The sequence below is a fragment of the Nelusetta ayraudi genome, unplaced genomic scaffold (genome assembly GCF_046127955.1).
Source record: "Nelusetta ayraudi isolate G7.1 ecotype Tasmania unplaced genomic scaffold, CSIRO-AGI_Nayr_v1 ptg000019l, whole genome shotgun sequence".
NCBI lineage: Eukaryota > Metazoa > Chordata > Actinopteri > Tetraodontiformes > Monacanthidae > Nelusetta > Nelusetta ayraudi.
In genome coordinates, this window is record NW_027466069.1 from 5728310 (window position 1) to 5740600 (window position 12291).

Below are 12291 nucleotides of genomic sequence, written 5' to 3' on the forward strand. Positions count from 1 at the left end.
GTTAATGCGGTTCTGTGCCGATGATGCAGCGACATCACGTCTTTTATTTCCGTTCCGCTCCCAGTCCTTTTTTCCTTAAGTGCCTCGGAAACACAAAGACATGTCGCCGTTTAGACTTTTTATTAAGGCACGAGTGGAAATTAGTTCCAATCCAGGTGTGTGTGTGTGTGTGTGTTTAATGGCGACAACTGCGATAACATTCGGTGATGAATCGTTTGTCGATTCATTCAGTCGGGTTGTGTTGATGTAGTCAGCTGGGCTCGGCACAAGCAGCCCTGCGGCCGGACCGAAGCCTGGGAGTCTTGACGTGCTGGACCAAACGTCTCCAGAAATCTGTGGGGTTTGTCAAGACCGCACTTTGAAGGCGATTGGAAGAACACTCAGGTCGACCAATCGGATTCCTTCTTTTTGTCTCGGGCGGTTGAGGCCTCATATTGGTGCTCCAGCAGAGTCGAGAACTTTTTCAATTGCAAAGGAGGAAATGTGCGGTTCTGCAATGCGAGTTTTTTTTTGGGGCGTTTTTTTCTGAGACCCGCCCCCTCTCTGTAGCAGCAGCATCCGTCTTCTGCCTCCTTCCAGTTTCAATTTACACTGATTGGTTCTGCTAGTCCTCCGACATGTAACAGATGAGAGCTTTGCGTCACGCATCCACAGGAAACTCCACTGGGTCTTGAGTTCTGTGCTCCTTTGCGCCGACTGTTGGCCGTGGTTCATGAGCGGATCTTCAGCAAAGGTTCCTACGCGTGTCGCCAACACGTCTGCGTCCCCGTCGCGCCCCTGCGTCGCGTTCCTGTTGCTTCCTGTTGCACACACACGGCGCTTAATTAGCACCTCGGCTCTGGAACGAGGAGGCCGGCTTCACTGGAGTCTGCTGCCCTGCAGAACCGTCTGGTCTCCCTGGTGCTCCTGCGCGGACCTATTCTTGTTGTCCACAATCAACAAAATACATTTTCAATCTCAAATCCTTAATCTGGAATGAAAAAAATAAAACCAAAACAGAGCTGTATTCTTTTTTTTTTTTTAATACCTCTTATTTCCCCCTTTATTGTTTTTGAACATCATTTCCTGTCTTTATGATATGTCTTTATTTGCTTTGTTTCACATTAAAACACACACACACACACACACACACAAATCTGCACACATATTGGCAGACAATAGGCAAGCGTTCAACAAGCCATTCACTGATGAGAAGGAGCAGCTGGTTTAATCCGGAAGATTATTGCAGATTACAATGCTCCGGGGGAGGAGGAGGCCTGATTGGGAGATTATAGTGGAGAGATGAGGGGCAGAATAATGGACGGCCGGATTGTGAAGAGTGATAGACGTTAAAGGATCAACTGGGGTTTTTTTTTTCCCCCCCTCTACTTGTGCGGCTGTTTCAATGTTTAATTGCCACTGTTTTAACCAAGTCTTTGTTAGTGTGTTGAGTTGTGACCCCAAACTAAAGAACACCTCGGTAGCTGTGTGTGTGTGTGTGTGTGTGTGTGTGTGTGTGTGTGTGTGTGTGTGTGTGTGTGTGTGGGGGGGGTTATTCCAGCCAAGGAAGCCCAATAAAGATGAGCCGATGCCTGGAAACGCTGTTTTCATTAGGACGAGTGGAGAAAACGGATGAGAACGCTAAGCGGTGCCTTCAGATGGACTGCGGGGACGCCATGCGGCATCTCCTCACTCCGAGGAGGGGAGGATCAGGCAGATCGTGCTCGTTGGATAATGCACGGTCAAATATCATCAAGGAGTGTGTGTGTGTGTGTGTGTGTGTGTGTGTGTGTTTTTTTTGAAACGGTGTGTTTTGAAATAGATAAACAGATGCGCACTGAGCGGATGAATAATAGATCAGTGCGATGATGATGTGCCCGCATGAAAAAGACTAAATATTAACAATTCAGAGTCGGGATTCACTCGCGAAAGATGTTGGGCAAATCACTAAAGTTTAAAATATAGTCTATGATAGTACAATCACAGTCAGGATTTGGAAGGGACGATTTAACATTCCTTAATGTGCAAAATGAACATTGTCATCGGTGTCTCGATTCAAAAATTCATCTTGAACCTCTTCTGCTCCCTTATAAAGTGCTGGGAAAGTTGCATTCAGCCTCTGAGATACTTGACTGACGCTCACCGCCACCTGTGCCAGGTTTAGTGGCCGCATCCCCTGCACGGCGTTGCTTGTCCTCCACAGAAAAGTGTGGAATTTGGAACAACGGCATCATTTTTAGCAGCAGGCTGTAAACAGAGAGCTAATAAACGCTTGTTTGTGGAGATGTTGAGCTTGTCAGGGGTAGTAAAAAAATAATTACACTGCAGGACTTTTAATTGTGCGATTAAACAAGGAGGTGTTCATTAATATGAGGACTGGTCGGATTGGAAGGTCACAGTGGCAACACTTAACGCTTGTCCTCCACCTTTAAGGCACACAAACCCGTGTTTGCGACCGACGTGACATTCTTCTATCCCCGACGTCGTGACTTGTAATTCCACAGTCCAGTCACGCTGGCGCTAAACGGGACCATGAGACCTTCGGGGTCAGTGGGCCACGCGTACACATGACCTCCTGAACCCCCTTCCCCTTCCCCCTCCCGCGACGTGAAAAACACCAGGAGTGGGCGGAGCCACGGAGGTGTCCTAATGGGCTGACAAACGACTTTTTCCTGACGCGGGCACCGACTTTTATCCCACCCGGGAGTATCGGTGCAGTCGGCCAAGTGGAGCGGAGAGTGCACTTGGGGGGGGGGGGGTTACCGAGGAGCTTCACGGCCAATTGAACGCCGTCCCGCGTGTTCGCCGGGTCCCCGGGGCCCCCTGGTGGACTGGGGTGCAGAAAACAAGAGCTTCCACACACGCTCAACAGTAAAAGACCTGTGGCAGCGTTCAGTGAACATGAAACGTGGAGTTATTATACGTTTTTTTTGTTGTTTCTTTGGTAGTTCTGACCAAAAACTAGCTGCTGTTCGAGTTCAAATAATCTCTTATTGATCCACAGTTTTTGAATCCTCCCTCAGCGGTTGGATAAACGAAACTCAATTCCATCGTGAGAATTAAACGGACCTGACTGAAACTGTATGAGTGAAATCGCTCAGTCGATCCGTCAATCTTTCCAAATACATAACAAAGACAAAAATACAATCCACCAAACAAGTTTTTGCGTTAACTTTTGTTAAATTGTCTTTGTTCTTGCGTCACCTCCTCATCCCGGACAGTTTATGGTTCCCAGACGTTTTCTTCTTTTATGGTTTATGATTTATTATGGCCAATTTTCAGCTTCATTTTATGGTCAACTTTCGCTTTACTGCAGCTTTAGACCTCGATTTTAAGACAACCGCGCACCTTTTAAAGCTGCACGAGGATGGAAGATATTCAGGTTTGAACAGATTCCAGCCCTCCGAGGTCACCGCCAGGACTCGCTGTGTGTTCTGTCGCTGTTGACATTGATGATTACGGCCCCTTTGTGACGACTGGAGACAATCTGTCCGCAGCGTGTTAATAAACCGAGCGTCTTGTCTTCGGGGGCCTCTTAACGCTGCCCAAATTTGATTCAACCGAAATGTTCTCGGGTCCAAAGGGGCCCCCCGGGGACCGCGGTGACCCCTCCACCACCACCTTCCCCATCGCCAGAGACTGCCCCCCCCCCCCACCCCCCCCTGAAGAACATGTGGGATAGCGTCACGCGCAAGTGTTTTAATGGTCGTAAATTGCTCCGACAATGTTCCCCCAATGCGCCCTTTTTCTGGAGGACGCCGGCTATGCTAATGCCCCCGGAGTGGGATAAAGGCTAAAGTACATCCACATGAGGAAAACAGTTTATTGTAGCGGCACCATGTAATGCACTCGGACTCGCTTAAACACAGTCCAAGTCTTTTTCCTTCGCTGTGCTGCAGCGGCTGTTGTGTGGTCCGCTGAGTTGAAGTTCTCCCAGTGTCCCCAGCGTGACCGGTTCTTGGACGGAACGTCCCGAGACCGGGCCAGTACAAGACCTGCTGCAAACACTTGCTAATTATGTTTTCTTTGAGTTCAGCCAACATGTAATCTTTGCAAAAAAAAAAAAAAAAGGTAAGACTTTGAGCTTCCAGGCTTAAAATGATAATTGTAATCATTGTAAAAGAAACAAAACAAACTTTCTGCCAGTCAGAGACCAATCAGTGTCCTCTGAGGAGAGAGAGGCGGGACAACATACCGCCGTCTGTCAATCATTTGACACATTTCTTTTTTTTTTTAAAGGGCTTCCCCCACGTATAAAAGTTTTCCGCGGGATCCCGTCTGGATGGACGCGTGAAACAATTCCTGAAGATTTAAAGAAACATTCCGTCCGACGTGTCAGGGTGAAGTTCAGCCGATGCTTTGGTTTCATTTGGAGACGAAGCCGTCTGAGGCCATGCGGAACTTCTTCTCGTCCTAACGACCTCCGCGTGAGCTCTGCAAACATCATCTGAATGGGGGGGAAAAAAAAACAAAAACAAAACAAACCATCTTCCGCGCGTCTTGCCTGTCTGCGGTCAAACTTTATTTTTAGCCGCTTCCTGACTAATCGCATGAGCTGATCCTGCAGCACTCTGGCGCTAATGGATGCGATGCCGTTGCATGTGATCGCGCTGCAACAACGCTTAACGCTCCCTCGTGGCTTCCAGGGAAGAAAAAAGAAAAAAAAAAAGAAAAGAAGCCTGACTTGAATACCGAGCCGGTCGATAAGCGGCTTCATGAATAAGGCGGACTCGTGCTGTTGACTGACTGACCGCCGTCGCCGCTGCTGCTGCTGCTGCTGCTGCGTGTCAGGCCCATTATGATTCATAACCGCCCCAGGACGAGACATTTTATATATTTTGTGTAAGTGTTTCAGCGAGAACGGAGGAAATGTTGCCGTCAAGCGGGACTGGAGCCCACAGGGTCGTGTGTGTGCGCGTGTGTGTGTGTGTGTGTGTGTGTGTGTGTGTGTGTGTGTGTGTGTGTGTGTTGTTGGGGGGTTGGAGGGAGCAGCTATTTATATTATCAGGCTTTTATTTTTATTTTTCTCCCCTCCTCCCCCTATTCCTTCCTTTTATTGTTTATTCGTTTTGAACTAGCCGTACGCCGTGTTGCTCCCCGGTCGGCCGTTGTTGAGCTGTTTGCTTCGGCTCGGGGCGAGAGAAGAGAGGGAGAGGGGAGAGAGTAGGAAGGAAGATGAGGGGGAAGAGGGGGAGGAAGAAGCGCTGTGAAGCATTCTTAAACCGCCAGTCAGCCCCGGGGGCGAGCAGCCTGCAGACTGGGTTCAAAAAGGCAAAAAGCTTCATTTTTTTTTTTTTGGGCAATGGCTGAGTTGGGGGGGGGGTGTAGCTGGGAACAGAAGGGTCAAAGGTCAGCCCGGAGGAAGTTTAATAAAGGCGAAGAAGTGTGGGGCGGTGGGAGGGGTAGAAAACTGGGGTCTGATTGATTGTTTCCTGTCTGCGCTCCGTTCTCTCGTCCCTCCTCCCGTCTCCAAGGGTTGTAATTTCCAACTGCGGCCTCAGAGAGGAAGATAGGGAGAGGGGGGGGGGAGGCAAGAGTCGGGCCACAGTTTTCACAGCGGAGCCACCCGACGAGCTCGTAAATGATTCGGCTTTTGGAACGTTTTTACGAGCTGCCGCCGCTGCGTATAATCACCAATATCTATAATGAGGCCAAAGAGCCGTAAAATTCAAAATATAACGTCGCCATAAAGTCATTGCCGGCGCGGAAAGGGCAAATCGGACAATGCCGCGGCTTGTAATGGTAGTGCGCAAGCTCTCCCGTTCCGCGTGTGTGTTTGTGTGCGCGCGTGTTTGTCCCCTTTTGTCTTTGGCCAACCTCCAGAGTTCATCAGACATTCAACACATCCCGTCGTTTGACCCTCTAATCGGAAGACGTCTGCGAGGAAACAACCGTGTCTTTTGTGGCGCTCCCGCAAACGCACACACGCACACACACACACACACGCACGCACACACACACACACATACTCGCTCGCTACGCCGCTAGTCCCCCGCTGCGCTGGTGTGAAGAGAACAAAACGTCTGGAAGACAAAAAGGATCCGATTATCAGCTACATTTAATTACCCGCAACTCCACAGACACAATAACGGAGTGGATCTCTCTCTCTCTCTCACTCGCTCGCTCTCTCTCTCTCTTTCGCTCTCACTCACTCACTCACTCACTCACTCACTCACTCACTCACTCACTCACTCTCTCTCTCTCACTCACTCACTCACTCTCTCTCTCGCTCTCACTCGCCCTCATTCCGACACAAAAGCTGAGATTCAAGGATTTTTTTTTCACCCCCCACCCCCTAATTTTTTCCCGCTCCAGAGTGAAGTGATGACAGCTTATCAGATTAGGCCTCGCCGGGATAATAAACACCCTTGTTTGGTTTTCTCCGCCCATCCTCCTCAAACGCGATTACTGCTCACTGTTACCGCCGCCAACACGCCGCGTTAGCGGGGTAGCGGCGGCGCCGGCGGCGGCCGCATTAGCATAACGTTTGGCGGCGACGCCGTCTCTAAAACGGGTTATCGATCGGATGGATGTCCATGAAAACGTATCCGCAAACGAGCCGAGTGCATTTTGCAAGTCTGCGTCTTTTTGTTGATTGGCTTCTATTAGCCGCTAATCGAGTGAGCAGTTAGCCAGACTTTGCGTTTGGCGCAGGACAGCCCAGTGAACCAGTTTGCGTGCACTAGCCCGACAGGGAGCTAACGAGACGTTTTGCAGTGTTTTGACAGTGGACAGACTTCCTTTGTTTGTGTGTGTGTGTGTGTGTGTGTGTGTGGTACGCTACATCCATGTCTCAGCAACATGTGCTATCATTGAAGGTATGTTTCCTTTAACCGTGTGTGTGTATTTGTGCAGCCCCCCCCCCCAAGTGACCTTCCGAACTTGTGACCTGATGCTGAACTCTGGCCTGTTCTCACTGCTGCTAGCAGCATTAGCTAGTTGTTGCCGCGACATTCATTGGCCGTGTTCCCTCGTGCGCACTCATGCGCGTGCACGAGACCCCCCCCCCCAACCCCCCCAGGGCGGCGCTCCATCCAGACAGCCAGTTGCCGCGATCGCCGTCCCTTTCGGCAAAACTCATCAGTCAGAGTCTGTGCGGCGTCGACTCGGATGAGTTTGTCGGATGGATGAGCCGCTGTCTCCGTTTTTTATTTTTTTCTCCCCCCTGCCTAATTTCAAGCCAATAGTCGGCCAAATTTGACTTGGGTTTTAAAACCAGTGCAGCAGAAAATGAAAGAAAACGCTTGGAGGCTCTTTGCAGAACTGCTGAAACAGTCTATCGGCATGAAACGGAACAGAAAATACACACGTCGATCGATGCGGTGACTGAAATGCACGACGCGCACGGCAACCGAGACATTGGCATTTCGACTAGAGACTTTTTTGTGTGTGTGTGTTTTTTGTTTTTTTTGGGCGCGGGGGGGGGAAGAAAAGCCTCACAGACCTGTTTGATTGACATCAAAGTAACACAACACAATAACTGCCTTCACTCAACACAAGTCTTTGCATTCGATGCAAGATGAAACTGAAATCCATTGAAAGAAATCTCTGAGTTCAAACGACCTCACGGCGCCGACAGAACCGATGCCCTGATTCGGGGCGACGTCGGCGGGCACGACTTCAAAAAGGAAAAAGAAAAAAAACCCGGGCAAACAGTTTTGTGTATTTTCCGTCGTTGCGTATTCGCAGCTTGCGTCTCACTCGGTTTGCCGTCTGATTTGACTGAGCTCTTTCTTGGAGGCGACGCGTGAATCCCACTCGCAACATTTCCTTCCCTCGGGGGAAAGGGTGGGGGGGGACTGGGGGGGGGGGGGTGTTCAGATGAGTGAGCAGTCAGGGTGGAAGGGCGATTTGGCCGCGACGTTTGTCTAGTGTGTGTGTGTGTGTGTGTGTGAGAGAGAGAGAGAGAGAGAGAGAGAGAGTGAGAGTGAGAGTGAGAGTGAGAGTGAGAGTGAGTGAGAGAGAGAGAGAGAGAGAGAGAGAGTGTTTGGCGAACGTGAACTTGTCAACCCTACCACTAACATGATTATCCTCCAGCCATGTGGCTTTGGAGTAAACACGGACCTGCGTCCACACACACACACACACACACACACACACACACACACACACACACACACACACACACACGCACACAGGGCCAGGCCAGGCCGGGCCGGGCCGGGCCTCGCTGCCTGTTACTGCGAGCCGTCGGCGCTTGGCGAGCCGACAGGATGCGACAGCAGCGGCAGAAATTCCACTGCAGGCTCCTCACGTCGACACCAGCAGATGCAGCATTAATTCAGTGGGCCGTGGAAAGTCACCAGGCTGCGAGACGGGGGGGCCGGCGACCCCGGAGCTGCGGCGGCATGTGTCTGGGGAGCCCGCAGGGACTTACTCACGCTCGGATTTATTTTCATTTATTCATATTTTTTCTGATATGATCATTATTTATTTTAAAGTGTAACAGCTTGGCTCTTGTGTTTAAGAAAACTGTTGGAAAAAAAGTGTCTATTTTTTTTTTTTTTTTTTTTGGAAATGCTTGTTAATCAAATCTGTCATCAGAGCGCCTGCCGTTCCTGGAGATTTTATTGCTTCCTCTCAGCCTCCCTCAGCATCTTTATTCATTTATCTGTTTGTTTGTTTGTTTGTTTATTTTTAGTAATCGCACCTGAGGCAGCAGTTGATAGGACGTATTGATCAAGTCCTGCAAAAAAACAAAACAATGCTGACATAGGGCTGCAGGTCAGTGGCCAAGTGGCTCCTCCTCTGGCTCCTCCCACAATCTAAAGACACGCCATCATTTGATTGGCCACCTTTCGGCTTCTGTGGGCGTAAACATGGTTGTGTGGCGACGGGCGGCTTGTCCGGGGTGTAACTCCGCCCCCCTCTTCAGCTGGGATAGGCTGCATGGTGATGGATGGATGGACAGACAGATGGACGGATGGATGGATGGATTGATGGATGGATGGATTGATGGATGAATAGATGGACGGATGGATTAACATATGGATGGTGGATGGATGGACAGTTAGATTGATAGATGGATGGATGGATGGATGGATGGATGGACGTTTGACAGAAGGATGGATGGATGGATGGACAGTTAGGTTGATGGATAGATAGATGAATGGATGGATGTCAATCACGTGATGACAGCTAACTCCTCAGTCAGCAGCACAACAGCTCCGCCTCCCCCCTTCATGGGGTCGGGCACCAATCGAGTGCCCGGCCCTCCTCTCCTCCTCTCCTCCTCTCCTCCTCTCCTTCTCCCATCCCCACCCCTCCACGACCCTCCTCCCCTCTTCTCCGTCTCTCCATCTCGGCGGACTCCCGACCAGATGCAATATTGCAGAGGGGGTATCGGGTGACGGCGGGGGGGAGACGGCACGCGGCTTAATCAGCCGAGCGGAGAGACGGCGATGTGTGTGTGTGTGTGTGTGTGTGTGTGTGTGTGACGATTTTGCTGGAGAAATGTCAAGCAGAAACGCCGCCGCTGTTGTTGATTCTCGGGTGGTGGTGGTGGTCCGAGGGCTCCGGTGCCTGTGTGTGTGTGTGTGTGTGTGTGTGTGTGTGTGTGTGTGTGTGTGTGTGTGTGTGCGTGAGGATCGCTTGGGGTATTTCTAGCCCTCGACACTCCAGCGGGCGGCCCGCTGTGTCGGCTAATCCGCCCCCTCATCCTTTTCTCTGGGCGTGATCTGCTGTAAGAAGTGTCGCACTGTGCGATCTGGCTGACATTAAGCGTGTCCTGCCATTCAAGACCCCCCCTCACCCCCTCACCCCCACCCCTCCGCCCCCTCCCTCTTCTTCTTTACCTCCTCCAATGCCAAGCGGCGGCACAATCTGCCTCGCGTCGGCCTCCTCATCCGGGACGTGTTTGCTGAGCACACGCGCGCACACACACACACACACACACACACACACAAACACACACTCTTTACGGAGCACCGTCGCTCGGATTCTCTTGTATTCCCCCGTCAAAGTGCACGAGAACGCTCACGACAGGAGAATCGCTGATACGTAGATTAATCTCTTTGTAGACTGCAGTTTTCACCGTCTGGTGTGTGTGTGTGTGTGTGTGTGTGTGTGTGTGTGTGTGTGTGTGTGTGTGTGCGCTTGCTCTCGCGATAAGGTCCGCCTGACTTTTAAGTGATGTTCGATAGCTTTGCCGGCTAGGTTGTGTTGCAAAACAACAACATTTCTCAGGCGACAAAGTGGCTTCACAAATGCAACAATACTGCAGGAGCACAGCTAGAAGTGATTTAATCATCTGTGTGCGTCCAGTGTTGAATCATCCAACACCAAAGATCCAGCCAGGCTGGGGATTGGGCTTTAGCTAGCTAGGTAGCCGGTTCAGCTGAGTATTTACTGGGTGGAGCTAAACAATGCTAATGCTAAAAAGACCCACAGAGTTTTCAAAGCGGTCGTGACGAAACTCTCAGCTTTTAGCAAAGACAGATAAAAAAAAACTAGAAGAAAAAAATGTTCTGTTTACTTCTGTGAAAAGTGAGTTGACTGTCTCAGGTGATGGCAGCTGGTCGAGTCGTTGTCGGACTGATTGGAGCTTCGCGCTGAACCAAGGCGGCTGCTCATGCAGGTAGATGTGGCTCCAATCCTGGCTGCATTCCATTTATTTATATTATTTATTTACTTGGGGGCAATCTGTTCAGGATTGGGATTTGACCAGAGGGAGCCAAAGATTGGGGCAAATCAACATGTGCGACAGAAGGTGTGTGAGCTCCACCATGTGTGTGTGTGTGTGTGTGTGTGTGTGTGTGTGTGTGTGTGTGTGTCTGCGCATGTGTGTGCACGGGCTCTAATCTGCGACCAGGGGGGTCCGCCAGGATTAGTATAATCAGAGGCTCGAGTGGAGCCCCTCTCAGTGCCACCAACTGGGGTCTCACCTCCTCAGCCCTGCACTCCTCCACCCCCTCCGCCCTCCTCATCCCCCCGTCCTGCCCTCCGCCTCTTTATCGCCGCCTTCTGCATTGTCGCCATTCAGCTCAGCGGCCCGAGAGCCTCCAGAGAGTCGGCAGGAAAGTTCAGACCACCTCCCCCTCCTCCCAGTCCACCTCCCCCCACCTCCTTTTCTTCTTCCTCATCGTTTCTCTCCTTCTCCCCCTTCTTCTCTTTTTCCTTCTTCTTCTCCTCCTTCTCCCCCTTCTCTTTTTCCTTCTTCTTCTCCTCCTCCTCCCCCCTCTCCCACCCTACTCCTGCTCCTCCTCCTCTTCCTCCTCCTCCCTCTCCCCCTCCTCCATCTCCTCGTCCTCAAACAACTCCTGAGAGGCCGCCTGTCACCTGACTTGCTGCGCTTTGGGGAGAAGTCCTCAGCATGTTGAGCGTCGCTGCGTCTCCAAAGGGCTCCAATATTCTCACAAGTGCTACAAGCCAAATCGGAGGCCGGACAAAGGGCGAGGAGGGGGCCGCATGCAAATTCCTTTGACATTCCTCAGCAGCTCTTGTGGAGCCGCTCCTCCTCCCGGCGACGGCTCCGTGTGTTCCCTGTGGCCACTGATATCTTTATAAATGTAAATCTGAATGTGCTTTATTGATACAAACCCTTCACAATCACCCAAAGTGCTGCAGAATAGATATTAAAAAAAAAGAGTAAAAGCAAAAACAAATAACAACAAAGACAATGACGTAAATAACATTGAACCAATATATATCAGATTTTAGGACCTTTCTCATCACTCCAACCCGGCTACTCTGCATGTTGATCTCCTGGTGTCGGGGATTTGAGTCTGGCTCCAGCTCGGCTTTCTTTGAGCCCGACTGGGTCCTGACGTTTGATGCAAAGCGTCTCCGTCAGGTGCTCGGAGCAATAAATGTTTCCGGCCGAGCGTGAGATGCCAGCGCTGGGAGACGTAAACACAGCGGGCAGGTGGAGGCGGCGGGGGGCGACGGCGGAGGTTTCCGCCGCTCCCCCCCCGCCCCCCCACCAGATTAAAAAAAATAAAAAAAAATAAAATAGAATCAAAGTATTCCAGCGTCAGCCTCGATTTTCCCGCCTCTCCTTCTGCGTCCACGGCCCACCGACTGGCCCGGCGTTCATCCCGTCCTCCCCTCTCGCCCATTCATCATTCATCCATTCACCCGCCCACAGTTCATTTCAACGCCGGCGCGTCCGCGCTGAGTCGCTCCGCGTTTGCGGCCTGGTCCGCTTCGTCAGCCGCCTCGTTGCACGCACACGCCTGCTCGGCCCGATTAAAGGAGAAGCCCTGGGAGAGCAAGATGAGGTGCCTCGTATCTGCCGCACGCCCGCCTTATCAAACACACACACACACACACAGACATATATAAACGCATGCAAACACACACACACACACACAC

At 51.1% G+C, this 12291-nt stretch overlaps 1 protein-coding gene and 1 long non-coding RNA gene across 4 annotated transcripts in view; one reads left to right on the forward strand and one right to left on the reverse strand.

Annotated features, from left to right (window-relative positions):
• LOC142888373 (uncharacterized) overlaps positions 1-6592 on the reverse strand; it is a 376178-nt gene extending 369586 nt beyond the window's left edge. Inside the window, exon 1 of the long non-coding RNA XR_012926684.1 lies at positions 6128-6592. This is a non-coding gene — a long non-coding RNA (uncharacterized LOC142888373). The remainder of the gene's footprint in view (positions 1-6127) is intronic.
• LOC142888365 (plexin-A1-like) overlaps positions 1-12291 on the forward strand; it is a 190303-nt gene that overhangs the window by 59969 nt on the left and 118043 nt on the right. The gene's annotated exons all lie outside the window — the stretch shown is intronic.